Here is a 15,770-nt window from a genome sequence, read left to right on the forward strand (position 1 = left end):
CACAAGTTTCCATCATCACTTTTGAGGGTCCTTCTGGGGCCTAGCGCCTGACACGCTCACCTCCTCACTGGCCTCTCCTTCCCGCCGTACTGGGCTGACCTGCCCTCTGCCCTGTCTGGCTAGATAGAGACATTCATCTCCCAAAGGTGCCTCATGTGCTGTAAGCGCAAGTAATGGGCGCCCTCCTCATCCACTGAAGGCCCCACTGAGTGTCCACTCTCCCGGGTGAAAATGAACTTCACGTAGTTCAGAAAAGCCTTGGGTTGCGATGAAGTGCAGACTCTTCCAGATGGAGAAGGAAACCTGGTGAGGCAGGGCCGGGAGTGTGGGATGCTCCAAGAATGGGTTCTGGTGGCAGCAGGCAGCACGCAGGGCACAGGGACTCCGGAGGCGCCCGGTGGGTGCTGACCTGTGCACTCGTGGCCATGTGCTGGGGCTGCCCCCGGCCCCCAACTCTTCCGGGCATGAGGAATGTGCACCTGCTCGGGTTTGTGCGGCTGCTGTCCCCCCCTACTCGCCCTGGGCACTTCCTTTCCAGGCACCTGTGTGGCTCACCCTCGTCTTCCTTGGGTTTTATTCCAAAGCCATCTTTTCAGAGGGACCCTCCCGGCCCTGCCCCCTGCCACGCCGCAGCCCCTTCCTGGCCTCTTTTCTTCTTCTTCGTATCCAGTATAGTGCATTTCCCTCGTCCGCCTTTTTTATTGCCTCTCCCTCCCACTGGAACGGAGGTCCTCAGGCCCTGCCCTGCTGTGCTGAGCCTGGCGCATTGTAGACGCTCACTCAGAATGCATTGAAAGGTTGTAATTTCAATCACAGCAGTGGGTGGGCTTATGCTGGAAATACAGAGAGTCACTGTTCGCTGTGTTACTGGACTTGTCACAAATCTGACTGAACCCCCCAAATATTATGAATCCTGAGATAACATGAAGAAGTTCCTTAACACCAATGAATCATTTGTTGAAACATAAGAGAGTTTGGAAAAAAAAGGAGAAGCTGGAACGGCAGAGGCAGCTTCACCTTCTCTAGATGAGTGAGCCCTAAAAGTCTGAGAACAAAACGGACTTTTTTAACTTCTGCGAGTTAGACTGAGCAAATGTTACAGAGAAGACGGAAAGCAAGGGCAACGTGCCCCCATCCCTTTCCCTGCGTGACAGTCTTCCCGGCACCAACCTTTGCCCTCTTGGCTGAGCAGCTTTTGTGACATCTGGGTGGGCAGTGCGGCCCAGCAGGCCCCGGGCAGGTGGGGGCTCCTGGGGGGGCCCTGGTAGGGGCGGCACCACCCACAGCAGCTCCTCCGTGCCCCAAGCCTGAAAAGTCCTGGGAACGGAACGGGTCGTCATTTAGTTTTTAATGGATTTTAATGGACTTGCCTTTGATAATCCCTTGTTCCTGTGCCTCACATAAATCCAGTTTCAACTCTGTGTAAATGATTACACCCTGCCTTAGCTACTCACCTAACAGTGAAAAAGCCTCCTTTTGTCCTGTGTTCTGCACAGGCTTAACTCTGTCACATGTATATATATATATAATGATATTGGCTAAGTGGGGAGAAAAATCCACAACAGACTGATGATTTTTGCTCTTAAGATCCATGAAAATTTAACTCCATCTATGAGATATTAAATGCATACAATTAGTCTCAGTACCACATAGAAATCACCACTAATTGGAAATTTCTCAGGTTATTCATTCATTTTAAAGGCAAATCAAAGTAATTTGATGATGATAAAATGATATCTTTTAAAAGTTCCATTAATCATGGAATCTACTTCCCACCACTCATTGTAATAGCTCTTTTGCCATTTCCTAAATTTTTATCAATCTCCCTAATTCTAGGGCTTTGTGGTACGGAGTCAATGCTCATCAACTCTATCGTGTGGAAAGGGCTGGATGTCCAGCCCCGGATCCTGTGGAATGGACGCTGTGGAGTAACGGGCTCCCCATGTGAATCATTCCTCTATGTCACGTAACTTTAATTAGATCTGTTTCTGTGGGATTCAGTTAATGGTTGAGTAATTTCCATTCATCTGTTTCTCTCTCATCAGGACATTCCTCCAGTTACATGTTTATCTCATTACAGACTCAAATGGCATTAAATGCCTCTTGTGGGATGAATTAGAGGTGGGCAAACTTTTTCTGTGAAGGGCCAGATAGCAAATATTTTCAGTTTTGTGGCCTTTTTTGTCTCTGTTGCAACTACTCAAACCTGCCACCGCCACCTGAAAATAGGCCTAGATGATAGGTTAGCAAGCAGGGTTAACAAGCAGGCAAGCTCTGACAAACTGCATCTACAACAAGGGTCAGGTGCATCTACAACAGGGTGTGGTTGCATCTACACAGGGACGGGTGCATCTACACAGGGGGTGGGTGCATCTACACAGGGGGCAGGTGCATCTACACAGGTGGTGGATACATCTACACAGGGGGCAAGTGCATCTACATTGGTGGCAGGTGCATCTACACAGGGGGCAGGTGCATCTACAACAGGTGGTAAGTGCATCTACACAGAAGGTAGGTACATCTACACAGGGGGTGGGTGCATCTACACAGGGGGCAGGTGCATCTACACAGGTGGCAGGTGCATCTACACAGGTGGCAGTTGCATCTACAACAGGTGGCGGGTGCATCTACATAGGGGGCAGGTGCATCTACAAAGGGGGCAGGTGCATCTATAACAAGTGGCGGGTGCATCTACACAGAGGGCGGGTGCCTCTACACAGGGGGTGGGTGCATCTACAACAAGTGGCGGGTGCATCTACACAGTGGGTGGTTGCATCTACCCAGGGGGCAGGTGCATCTACACAGGTGGAAGGTGCACGACAACAGGTCACAGGCCACACAGGGTTGGTGAATGACACCAGCTGAGCCTGTGCAGGAGACAAAACTCTCCCCGGCTGCAGGATCGGCAAGGGAGATGCGTGGACATGTCCCGGGAGATAACCCTCTGGGAAAGATCAGACCCTGAGGGAAGACCAAAGGCACCAGGGCCAGGGGAGCCCCTGCTGAGTTTTAATTTAAGTATTTTAATTAAAATACAATGCATGCTGTCATTTTTTATTTTGGCTAATTGACCTGTTGACATGGCACCATCTGAGAAACCCAGTGACCGCAGGTAAGAGTGGTGACGACCCACAGGTGGTTTTGAAAGGCGTGCACCAGGCATGAATTTCCCTCCACTCGTCTGACAAATGTTGCTGGAGACGGGACTCTGGGTCAGGCAGCAGGAGGATGGCAGGGGGCAGTGTAGACGGGTCCCGGCCCTCATGGTGCTGGCCTCCCAGTGGGGCAGGCCAGGGAGGGGGCTGAAGGGAACTGGCCCTGGTGGGTGAAGGGCATGGAGGACCTGTTATGGGATGGGGCCCTAGAAACTGTCGGGGTGCAGGGACAGGGGCACAAGCAGCAGGACCAAAGTCCCCAGGCCCAGGGCAGCTGGAGCAGGGAGAGAGGAGCAGAGTCAGACGGTCAGGTTGGACCCTGAAGGGCCGTTCGGCCATGGATTGGGCCACAAAATGGGCACAAGTGAGACAGGAGCCCTGGAGGCTGCTGGCACGGAGGGGCAGGACTGGCTCACAGCGCGCTCTGCATGACAAGGGGCGAGCAGACCCCAAAGGGGCCGTGTGGACTCAGAGGCAGTCAGGAGGCACTGAGAGTGGCCCAGGTGGAAGGTGTGGTGGTGTCCCCTCCATTCACCTCAGGGCCGGGATGTGCAGTTGCAGGTGAGGGGCCTCGGCTTCTAGGGTACATGAGACTCACCTGCTGACAAAAACACAGGTCTCCCTCTGCCCCACCATGGGTCCCCTACTCCTGTGTGACAGATTAACCCCAAATTACCAGCTTAGGATAACAAGCATGCGGAATTTTATAGTTTCTAGGAATTCAGGAATGGCTTAGCCACTTAGTTCTGAGCCGGGTTCCTCACAAAACTGGGGTCCCACTGTCCACTGGAGCTGCGGCCCCTCAGCGTGGCCACCCTCTGACCTGGGCCCAGGAGCTGCTTCCAGGTGGCCACTCCCACAGCTGGAGGCTGGGCGTCTCGGTTCCTCACGGCTCAGGCCCCTCCATGGGGCCTCCGAGTGTCCTCACAACACAGCGGCCAGCTGCGCAAGGGGGGTGACCCAAAGAACCATGCAGAAGCCACAGCGTCGCCTGTGACCTGGTCACGGAAGCAATATTCTGTCTGTACTGTGCACTGGACACACAGACGGACCCGGGACAAGGAGGGGGCGGGGCGTCCCAGAGAGTACAACCAGCAGAAGATGGGGCCGGTGGGGCCACACCGGAGGCAGCCCCCCACCCTCACTCAGCAGATCTGCACTTTAGGAAGCCCTGTTTATCGGCACAGGGAGCTTCTGACCCCACGCTGGGAAACACCGGTCTAGGCAAGGCCACACCACCAGAGGCTCCGAAGTGGAGAGAAATGGGTGCAGAGCCAGGGTTTCCACAGGAAAATCCTCCCACAGCCACTCCACTGCCAGCCACTTGCCCTTCCCACAGCCAACTGGGAAGCTGCAGCTTATCCTGCGAGGTCAGTTCAGGGCACTGTACAGTCAAATCATCACGGGCTTCCCCGATGGGGGAAAGATAGCAGAAATCCTGAGCTGAGTCTTCTCAGGTCCTGAAAATCACAAGCAATCCAAGCTGATTTCGGAGTGACCGCATGAAATGCGTCCTTGCAGCTGCACTAAGGCAGGGGCTGCAGGCGGGGGAGGGCGCCGGCGAGCTCACTCCCTAACCTCGTTAGGTGTTTCTAATGAAAGCACCTGCCAGCATCAGTTAGGCTAGTGATGGGATGCGTGGGCACGCGTGTAGCCCCCCTTGGGGGAGGGTGTCCAGCCTGTATGGTCTGTTCGGGCGCCCCAGCCGAGTGGGACAGGACTGCGTCCGCCAAGTCCCGACACTCTCAGAGTGAAGCAAGCACAACGACGGCAGCAAGACAGCATGTAAAGTAGGACCATCCTGCACCAAGCGGGAAGTTGCCACCCCAGAAGGCCAGCAGAGCCCCCAGTGCAGGGGCAATCGAGACTCCCCAGCACCCAGGGCCCAGCGGCCTTCCCAAGTCCAGCCAGGACTGCTGGGTCCCTGGAAGCTGCAGATGCAAAGGGGCCACCTCTGAAACGTCTTAGCCACTCTGTGCATCCCAGCCCGCTCACGGCCCCAGGAGGGCTCATTTCTAACCTCATCCCTCAGACTAAGGAGCTGCTGTCCCACGGAGTGCCCACAGCCCGACACGCTGCTGCCCGCGCCCCGTCTCGGACCCTTCCTGCGCGCAGGCGGCCGTCCCTGAGGCCGAGCAGCAGCCCTGTCACACTGAGGCCCCTGGGCAGGCGCCCCGAGCAGTGGCGGGGAAGGCCGCCAGGGGATCTGGCGTTTCTTGACCATGTAATTCCTGAAGGAGGATACGGGATCGTCTTTCCCATGTCCCCACCTTCTTTGGGGTGCAGACTTCACAAGTGGACCCCTCCTTCTCCAGATCATGCCTTTCCCCTATCTCCCCTCCTCAGAGGCAGCCAGCTAGCCGGAGGGTAGGCCAGGCAGTGGGCGTGGCGGGGGTGAGAAAGTGAGGGAAGGGCCCAGCGCCACGTCCAGGCCCACACGCCCCTCCTCAAGGCTCTCTTCTGCCCCTGACCCTTGGCCATGCCCGCTGGGGGGGGGCACTTCCAGCTGGGCAGGTGGAGACTGCCCCTTGCTCATCTCAGCCACCCGTGCCCTGCCTCGCCCTGCCTTGCCCTGCCTGGGGACCATAGAGCTCAAGGCATGGGTTTTGGTAGCACACACGTGCAAGGCACACCCATCGGCTGGAGGCGCTTCTTCGCCTTGACTTTTCCTTGAGCGAGAGTTGCCTGGCGGCCATTCGAGCAGGGCAGTGCCGCCCGCAGCCCCTGCCCCCCGGAGCCCTGGGTGAGCTCTCAGGCTCTGGGGAGGGCTCCGCTCAGTACCCAGGTCTCGGGCAGGGACAAAGGGAGGCTAGGGTCACATGGCTAGAGTCCACCTCTTTTTCTTTGAAAGTGATAACTCTGGCTTTTTTTTTTATCAAAATAAAAATTTGTAAAAAGGGGGCTTTCAAAAATGCAGATGGATCTCTTAATACAGATGGACCCCCCCCATCTGTCCATCTCGCCCCCCAGGCATAGCTTGTATCAGTGTGGACTGCAGCTTGCAGACAGCACAAGGCAGGGATAGCAACCAGCTCAGCAGGTATCCAAGAAATCTGATTATTTTTTAGAAACTTGAATCCAAAATTGGAATCTGAAGGCTCTAAAGCAATTATGATTTGCACTGAGACAGAGTGACGAAAGCCAGCAGCTAACTGTTCCAGGTTGGGAGGTGCCATCCGCACAGCAAAGAGCCTTCAGCATCACACTTGAGCTCTGCTGCTAATTAAGACAACTTTAATTTCTCACCGTTCATTTCCAAATGCAGAATGGACAGTCAGGATGGAAGGAAAACCTCCCATTCTGTCTTTATGGGTGCTTGTTTTCAGAAAAGGTAATTTTAAGAGAATTGGACTTGTGCCTGATCGTTACAAGCATTCCAAATTTAGAAATAAAAACTCTGCATTTGAAAACCAAAACTGACATGAATGTGCCACCTCCTGGGAACTCTGACTTGGGAAGAAATGTCAGGAGATGCTGCTGGTCTGTAAGCATGGTTAGAGAGAGATTCCCCATAGTAAATTCTCAAGTTGTTCTCAGAAAGAGAACTTTCTAGCATCACTAACCTGCAACTGCCTAAAATAAAAAATGATGATGCATTTCAATTAGCCTATAATTATGAGAGGTATTTTTCAGTTTAAGAATCAACTCCAGGATTTTTGAGAAAGGATAAAATCATGGAGTGAAACCTGCTGGGCTCAGCAATAGAGATTCCTGCGTGCAGCCCCACAGGTACGCTGTGTGGCCCTGGGCAGTGATTTAGGCATGTCCTCACTAAATCCTGGAGCTGGCCTCCCTTCGGAACTTGTCTTCAGGGTGAAGTCAGCCAATGCATGTAAAACGCCCCAAGCGTGTGGCCACGACAGATGACATCCAGTGACAGTGCCAGTAACATGTGGCTTGGGCATTTAAAAATCTCCAAAATCAAACCGTAGAAACTGATGCAGTGTTGATTTGGGTGTGGAGCTCGATCACTAATTGCCTACCAAAGTCAGTGGGCTTTACAGAATTCCCGAGCAGAAACAGTCATGGCGACAGCAAGTGGCTCTGCAGGGAGGAAAAAGAAGAGCCGGGGGCACCCCGTGGCCCCTGGATGTGGGGCGAGTGACGGGCAGAGAAGGGCCCGGAACTGCAGTGCCTGACATGAGTCTAGGGACTGCCTCCCGTTCCACCACCCAAGCCCACCTGGTCCAGGTTAGTTTTACCCCCAGAATAGTCCAGAATAGTTTCTTCCGAAATTCTCCAGCTCGTGCCCTCGCTCCCTCTCCACGGACCTTAGTGGCACACGCTCTGTTTCCTGCCCAACGCCAAACACACAGAAGTGCATTTTTCCCACCAGAGTGAACAAATCATGGAGGAAAGGGACCATGGCACCTCCTCACTTCATGTGAACTTCACTTTTTAGCACAGGTCTCTGGAGAAAGAAGAAATAAATCGGTGAGACATCACACGCCTGTTTCCAACTTTTCCTTCCCATGAAAGGCATGGAGTCAGCCAGCCCCCGGCCACCTGCTTGTCTTAAAGGGCTTGGTCAGTCTCACGGGGTGAGAAGGTGGCATCTTGAGGAAGATGAGCTTCTATTGGGCCAGCTTCTGCCACACCAGTCACTTCACAGCCACCGTATTTGTGTAACTCTCTTCAAACAGGGAGAGAGGTTGAAATCCCTGCTCAAGGAGGAAGATTTGGGGGAGGCCAGGGAGTGGACCCTGAGGTCAACGGACAGGCACCGCCTTGCTGGGGAAACCTCGGCTGGGAGACGAGCCAGGACAGAGATGCACGCGGGAGGCCCTGGTACTCTCCATCGGTGCTGTGCCGTGCTGGCCCGTGCGCCTCACCGTCCCTCCTGCATCTGGGGCTCCCTGACCTGAAACACAAGGTGGACCCTTCCTTGAATCCCCGCCCCCCTCGTTTCCCATTTTATCTGCATTCCCACCCATTGTGCTTCTCTCCTTCCAATGTGGATGAGGCTGGGGATGGAAGGCCAGCGTCTCCTCTGCCTGGGCGGGATCTCATCTCCACCTATCCCAAAGGGGCCAAGCTCTCCATCACCCCCCTCCACCCACACTATACCCCCTGGTCCTTTACTCTGGGTCAAACATCACAGCCTTTCTGATCTTAAAAGACAAGTCCGCTCTCAACCGAGTAAAGGCATCTACTTCCCTCCTTCCCTTCTCTGTCAACATTGAGAAAAGACCCACCGTTGGCCTCCACTTCCTGGAGTGCATTTCTCTCTGACATTGTCCAGCTGCTCTCCCCACCAAGGCAGCCATCTTCTGCTCCTCTGGCCAGGTCGGCAGACACGCCACGTTCCCTCATCTTCCTTTACCTTGGCCGCCGCGGTTGCCTATCGCTGTTTCCAGAAATTCTCCCTTCCTCAGCCTTTCAGATACAGCTTTTCTCTTCTTTTTTCCCACAGTTCCTTCTTAAATCTTCTTCACTGCTTCTTCTTCCTCCTCTATAAATTTTGTGTGGTTCACGGTTCCACCCTTGGAAAGACCCACAATTCGGCCTTTCCGAGCCTCCAGTCTCTCACAGTGAAAATAACAATTTCAAACTAAATATGTCTTGCATTGCTTATAGCTCAAACCTTCTTTCTGTTACATTTTGCTTGAACCCAGGCTCTGTATGTGTATTTTTAAAACAAAGAAGATGAAGGAAGAAAACTGCAAAACATGAAATTCAGAACTTATTTTTTTCACAACTTTATAAGGTTTTTCAAGATTTTAAGATTGCAGCAATAATACTAGAGTCTTCTAAATGATCACATCGTGATAATCGTGTTTCTCATTGCCAAATATACTTGAGTCGAAGAATTTTGAAACAAATAATTTGGAATAGAAATTTTTCCTCTATGCATTATTATGTGGTCCTAGTTGATTTCAAAGTCCATATTAATTTTAACATAAAGCCTTTAGAAAAGTATATAAATGGCCACTAGGAAAGGAAGTAATATAAAAACCCAAACTATTAAACTTAAAATATTATGGGCATTAAGGTAAAAGTAAGAGTACCATTCACATTAGAGAACAAGCCCCCCGAATACACTTTCTATAATATTTTGTTACCAATGCATTTGACTGTGTAAGACGCCAAGCATTTGTAAAACATTGTCCCACATCATCCCTCCAGATGAATACACTAGAAAGAAGGCTTTAAAAGTATTGCTGAAGATTTCAAAGTTGCTGCCACATCATACAAGCCGTGCTATGTAATTTCTAGATTGACTTTGCATATCATCTAAATGACAGTGAATTCTGTGTTCTAAGGATCCTGATTCATCATGTTTAAATTTATAAAGTAGAATCTAATAAATGTCACCCAAAACCCACAGAATCCATGATAACCCTGAAAGTAGGCTATTGTGTATCTCAGTCAGCCACTGCTGCATAAAAAACTGCCCCAAACTTAACAGCTTAGAACAACCAATTTATTAAATCACACAATCAGGGCAGTAGGGAATTTGGGCAGGGGTTCAGCTAGGCTTTTATTTTGTTTCATGTGATCTTGACTGAGGTCACTTGCTGATATTCAGCTGGCAAATCCCTGACCTGGAGAGCCCAAGACAGCTTCCTTTACCTATTTTGTATTTTAAAAGGAAGCTGGAAAGCCGGCCTCTGCTGAGCCTCAGCTGTGTGGTGTACACCTGTCTCAGGACATTCAGGCTCCTTCCCGGGTGGTCCACGACTGCCAGGGAGCACTGTCCAAGACAGAAAGGGGAGCTGCCAGTTTCTTAAAGCATGGTCTGGTAACTTTGGCACATTCTATTGGTCAAAGCTGTCATGAAGGCCAGGCCATTATCAAGGGGTGAAGGAGACTGGACCCACCTTTCAATGGGTGACAGGGCAGAGAGGCGCGGCCATCTCTGAGCCGCTGCAGTGAGGAGCAAATTATGAAATCCGGCCAAGCCAATCCACCTACTTTGCATTCGTCTCCAGTGAGCAAGCATAGTTTGCAAACATCAATGCTGTGATGTACACATTTGTCTTCTGCCTCATCACACACTGTTTCACATAAAAAGGCTTTGCGCACCTGGTTTCCTCTCTAAAATCACAGTGCTGAGATTGCACAATGATGTCATTACACTCTCTCTGCTGATGGGCGTTCTTCGGAAAGCCTGCTGCCCTGGAAGTTCTTCCCCCCACACTAAACTTCCACCCCAGTGAATTTAACACCACCCACCCCTGACACACACGTATCTATCCCTCTTTGTTTCATAAACAAGACGAAACAACATCTCTGCAGCTGAGCTGAAATGAAGCACAAAATCCCACGTGGGATTAAACCATGGTACCCGGCACTCTCCAGCCCCTCCTCTATCTGTGCTTGTAGTTAAGCAACTGCTAGGAGTAGTTCTGAGCTTGGACCAAAAACAAAAGCTTGTCTCACAATGGGGTAGAGGGAATTGCTCACCTAAGGAAATGCAGCAGTGTTTTTAGAAATTAATTTTGATTAGACTATTGGGGATCCCTTCCATTCATTTTATTTTTCCTCTATTTGTTTCCATGTCGTTGGCGGGTAGTTATCTCCCTGTATCCACGTTACCTGTCTACCGTTCGATAGCACAATAGCATTCTCAACAGTCTGGCGTGACCATCTGCTGCCCCCCCAACACAGCATTCTTTGGGGGTGCCTGCCCTAGAGATTGACTTGTAGAAATATGCCAACTCACACAGTTTCTTAATTCAATGGTCCACCCGTATTAGGTTTGTACCGCCAATCAAAGCTCTCTCCTCTTTTTTGCCTTCCAAGAGGATCTTATTTCTTAGATTACTAAGCCCCGGGGCCCAAGACCCAAATCATAGGGTCCTTTCCTGTGGGAACTTGGCCCAGACACAGGCAATCAGAATCCTCCCCCTCTGTCCTCCTGCCTCGCTGAGTGCCGGGCCTGAGGGTGATGACTCACTGTCCCCTAAACAATGCAAGTCTCCCCTCGGGATGGTGGAGGGTGGAGGAGGGAAGTCCTAGCTGTGTGAGAGCCAGGCTGCAGGCCGGGCTGAGGTCTTATGCTGCAGGATTGTTCCATGCCTGGGGGAGGGGCGGGCGGGCTCCCCCGCTTCTGACACCTGAAGGGAGAATCAGACAGGGTGACGGCCAGGTGTCCCGCCTTCAAGGCTGTGCTCAGCCCACTGCAGAACCAAGGGCCAGGCCCCACCTCCACAGAGAGCCCATCAGAGCCCGAAGAGCTGCCCAATGGCCCTCCAAAAGGCACCCGCTAATTCCAGTTTATAATGATTGAAGAGTGTGTGCCACGGGAACTTCAGGCAGCTGAACTGTCACGGAATTAAGTAGGGATAAGTCACTGCAAACCCAGACAAGATGTACGTTTTCCTAAATATGGAAGCTGTGACTTGTAGCTGCAGGAGAGGCTGGGGAACACGGAGCTAATGATAACTGTCAAGCCGCACATTTCAGAATCCAGGACAGCCTTGCCCAGGGGCAGGTAAGGTGTTCTCTCAATTTTCTCCCCAGTCTTGGTTTTAAATATGGAAAATGTATAGTTCTCCTCTAGATTTCCAGCACACTGATGTTCCTAACAGAAACTATTTCTGAGATGCCCCTAAAAGTTTTGGGGAATAGATTTTTTCCCTCTAAGGTAGAAAATCCCCATTTTACTTTTGTGATACTGGGAGACATCTTGGGTTATTTTGGTTATTCTTTTTCATGCTTCTTTCTTTTTACATAGAGCAAATATCATTTTTAATCCAATAAGAATGTTTAAATGGATACCAAGTGTTTGCAAGAGTCAATGTATACTATAAAAGGACAACCAAGACATAACTAAATTAAAAAAAATTGACTGAAATAATTTTAATTTGCTGGTAGCAGAAACCAAATTGAACTATATTAAGCTACAAAGTGCAATGGTTATCACGATCCAGCATGAAGTGGGTATTTTAACTACAAAACCAGAAGCAGGAAGTGGGAACCTGGGGAAACTGAGGTAGTGGGGCTGTTGGCCACCCCTGCGGAGCCAGGGTTCCTTCTCTCTGCTCAGCCTGGGTGCTGCCTCTGTTTGCCTACCTCTGAGCTCTACCTCTACCTCTCCAACAGCTCCCAACGTGCAGTGCCTGGGGATGGCCGGCAGTCCAGAGCCACATTTTACGGGAGCCCAGACAAGCTCGGCTTGGGCACCCAGGCCTGGCCCAGAAGGTCTGAACAGCAGGAACTCTGGCTGACACAGCCTGTGGGTCAGCCCTTTCTCTACAATCCTAACCTCCTGTCCCCAGGGAGGCTGAAGGCAAAGGTTTGATTTTAGAGTTCGCTGCAGCCATGCCACGTGGTTCCAGCCAGTGACACAGAACTGGGGTCAATGGGGGACGTGGGGACCTTTGCTGAGGTTGACAGGCCTCTGCTTCACTCCATCTTCCTGTTGGGAGTGTGGAGCTGGACGATGTTGCAGCTGGCCGTGCCATGGCACAGAGGAAGGAAGAAGCCCTCGCACAGGCAGCTGGAACAAGGGGCCCGCAGAGGCTCTCGCATGGGCCCAAGAACCACATTTCCAGTGCCTCCCCCCTTTCAGGGCATCCATACTCCTGCCATGGTCAATCACAGGCTCAAAAGGTCAATGGCTGGATCACAAAGTGCCTGAGAAGGCAGTGGTCAGCCCTCCAGCTGGCACAAGCTTGTCCTAGATCACACTGCCCCACATGCCATGTGTCCAAGGAGGTAGAAGTTTTCCATCAAGACAATGCAGCTGGTAAACAAATGGTTCCATCCTTCCACCCGGACCTGCTGGTTTTCGCAGCTTAAGGGAAGATCAGGGTGAAGGTCAGAACCCCGCATCGGGGCCTGTGGCAGCTGGCCACCGCCTGCCACCCTTACTTGGTGGAGAGACCACCTCTCTCCCCACCCCAGCTCTGCCTTGCACACGTGTCTGAGTGTCCTGGCGGCACTTCTGAGACCAAGACACCCCTCCAGGGATCATCATCCTTCAGAGACCCTTTGGTTCATGGGTGCACACACCAGTGTGGCCAGCTCTCAAGGGGAAGGGCCTATGGAGAGGCCAGCATCTGCCACGGAAGGGGTTCAGAGCTTCCTGAGCAGGGATGTGTCGTTCCACGTGTGGGTGCATGGCTCTGCTGTTCACTCCTGGGGAAGACCCCAGGAGAAGGGTTCCGAGCCGTGTCTTCTCCTCCCATGGAGCCGGAGTCCAGAAAGCCTCTGTGTGTGCCCTGTTGGCTCCAGCCACGCTTACAGTGAGTTACAGCCACGTATTCCCAACCAGCACCCACCAGAGGAGAGAGAAGAGGATGGACAGAAAAAACAGCTGCCAAGGAAGCCATCAAAGAGAACTTTTCTAGGCTGAAGACCAGAGTTTGCAGCCCACGAGAACATTCCAGGGTCAAGGCAGTCTGCGAACAGGGCCCACATCGGGCCATGTCCTGCTGACCTTTTTTAAATATTAAGCATACAGTGAAACTGCTGCATTCTCTCCAGCCAGGACAAAATTGCACACTGTCCCGTTCTGAAGGGCAAAAATGACCTCAGCCTCAGACTACTTGTTTGAAACATGAATGCCAGAGTAAAATGTAGCAAAGTTTCTAACCTGGGGGCTCACACAATTGTCCCCGGACTCTATTCCTATCCAAACACAGTTCAGGTTGCTGGGAAACAAAACGCACTCTCAGATGTGCAAGGAGTCAGATGGCAGGACACTCAGGTGCCACCCCAGGTATACTCTGGGGAGAGGCCTCAAATCCAGGAAAGAAAACCAATGGTGACAGAAACTCCAAAAAGAGGAGGGGGTCTGTAAAAGAATAGGCTCTTGGCAACGAATCTGGTGGGAGACATTATGGTCTAATAATTCTGACACATAATCAAGACAATGAACATCCAAAGGCAATCCAGAAAAGCAATATACGCAAGTGTACGTAAAATGTTAAAAATGCAACAATTCAATAATATTAACAGATTTTAAAATACAATATCCAGAACCAGGAGTTGGGAGAGTGAAAAAACAGGAACAAGTCATTCTCATCCTAGGTACTCTCTACACTGACAATTTTAAGAAATGGTCGCTTTGGTTTGCTAAAGCTGCCACAGAACAACACACCAGAATTGGGTTGGCTTTTTCAGTGTGGATTTTTTAGGTTACAGATTTACAGTTTTAAGGCCATGAAAATGTCCAAATTCAGGCATCAAGAGGAAGATACCTGCTCTAAGGAAGGGCTGCTGGCATCTGGGGTTCCTCTGTCATATGGGAAGGCACATGGTGATATCTGCTGGTCTTCTCTCCTGGTTCTAGTCTCAGTGACTGTCTCCAAATGTCCGGGTATTTCTCTCGATGCTCTCCCACTTTACCTGATTTTTACCTCAGCAAAAAGGCCAGGAAAGATTAAGACCCACCTTGAATGGGTTGGGCCCCATCTCTATGGAAACAACCTAATCAAAAGGTCTCATCCAGAACAGGTCTGCACCCACAGGAACGGATTAAAAGAACATGGTTTTTCTGGGGTACACCACAGATCCAAACCAACACAGTTCCTCTATCTCATCGTTGGAAACTAGTGATGGACCTTAAAAATAAAAGACAGCTATCATTGAGAATTGACCAGGGTAAGTAGAAGCATTTTCCTAGCCTATCAGGCGGCTGATGAGGTGACAGCTGAGCTTTCAGGAGCTCAGCCAGGGCAGGTGCTTCTGTCCAGGGGTGTGACCCCACCGACCCAGAACACTGCCTGCCTCAGAGTGGAAGTTTGATAAAATACTTGAGGAGGAGATGAAACCACTCCAAAGAGCCCTTACACATAGCTTGTCTGAGTTCTTGATATGACCTCTAAGAGTCAACAGGTAGGGGCGAGCAGGTGGAGAATGGTCGCAGGTGACTTACCTGAGCTCTCACGTGGCAGCATGAGCTTGGGGTCACGGCCGAGAAAACCAATATGTGAAGGACGAGGTCGCAGGGCGCTCAGCACCCATGCCATGATTTAATCTCAGTTAGCCTGAATTTCACCCAACATCATGGTGAATATTTATTAGAAGTCAGCAGTGGTTCTCCTTAGTGCAGCATCCAGAGCATTACTTCTGTGAACCCAATATTTTATTCTATTGCCAAAACAGTACAGGCACCGGAAAAGATTATAAACACTTTCCATACTTGAGATTGGATACCATGACATGTTTTACGTTTCATGTATTTTCATGTATTATTTACATGATGTCCAACCGACTAAGAAGCAAGGGTAAATTTGCATGAATTTTTCCATCTTCATTAACAACAAAAGAAGAACTGTTACAGTTCAGGCTCATCGCAAATGCCAAGTCCTGTTATACATTTTTGGCATAAACTACTTCTAAGTACACCAAGTTTACTGTGTTTGTTTACTTGTGTGCATGTGAAGCAAGTCATCAGACAAGTTGTGAAACAGCTGCTCATTACACGGCAGCCGCGTGACCCTGGCTCCCGGGTCTTGTGGCCTGAAAGAGCAGGAAATGGCTTGGATTATCCAGACCAAAGTAGCGGGGTTCAATGTCAAAGACCTGTTGTAGGACCTCGTGCAGTGCTGCTCGAGTCACCATGCCGCGTGGTGCCTAGAGTCCACAGCTGACCCACTAAGCACCCTCGTGGATGCAGCCAAAGGAAAGGGGCCACTGGGCCTGACACAGGGGCTTCTCTGG

This window comes from Tamandua tetradactyla, chromosome 9 (genome assembly GCF_023851605.1).
Source record: "Tamandua tetradactyla isolate mTamTet1 chromosome 9, mTamTet1.pri, whole genome shotgun sequence".
NCBI classification, from domain to species: Eukaryota; Metazoa; Chordata; class Mammalia; order Pilosa; family Myrmecophagidae; genus Tamandua; species Tamandua tetradactyla.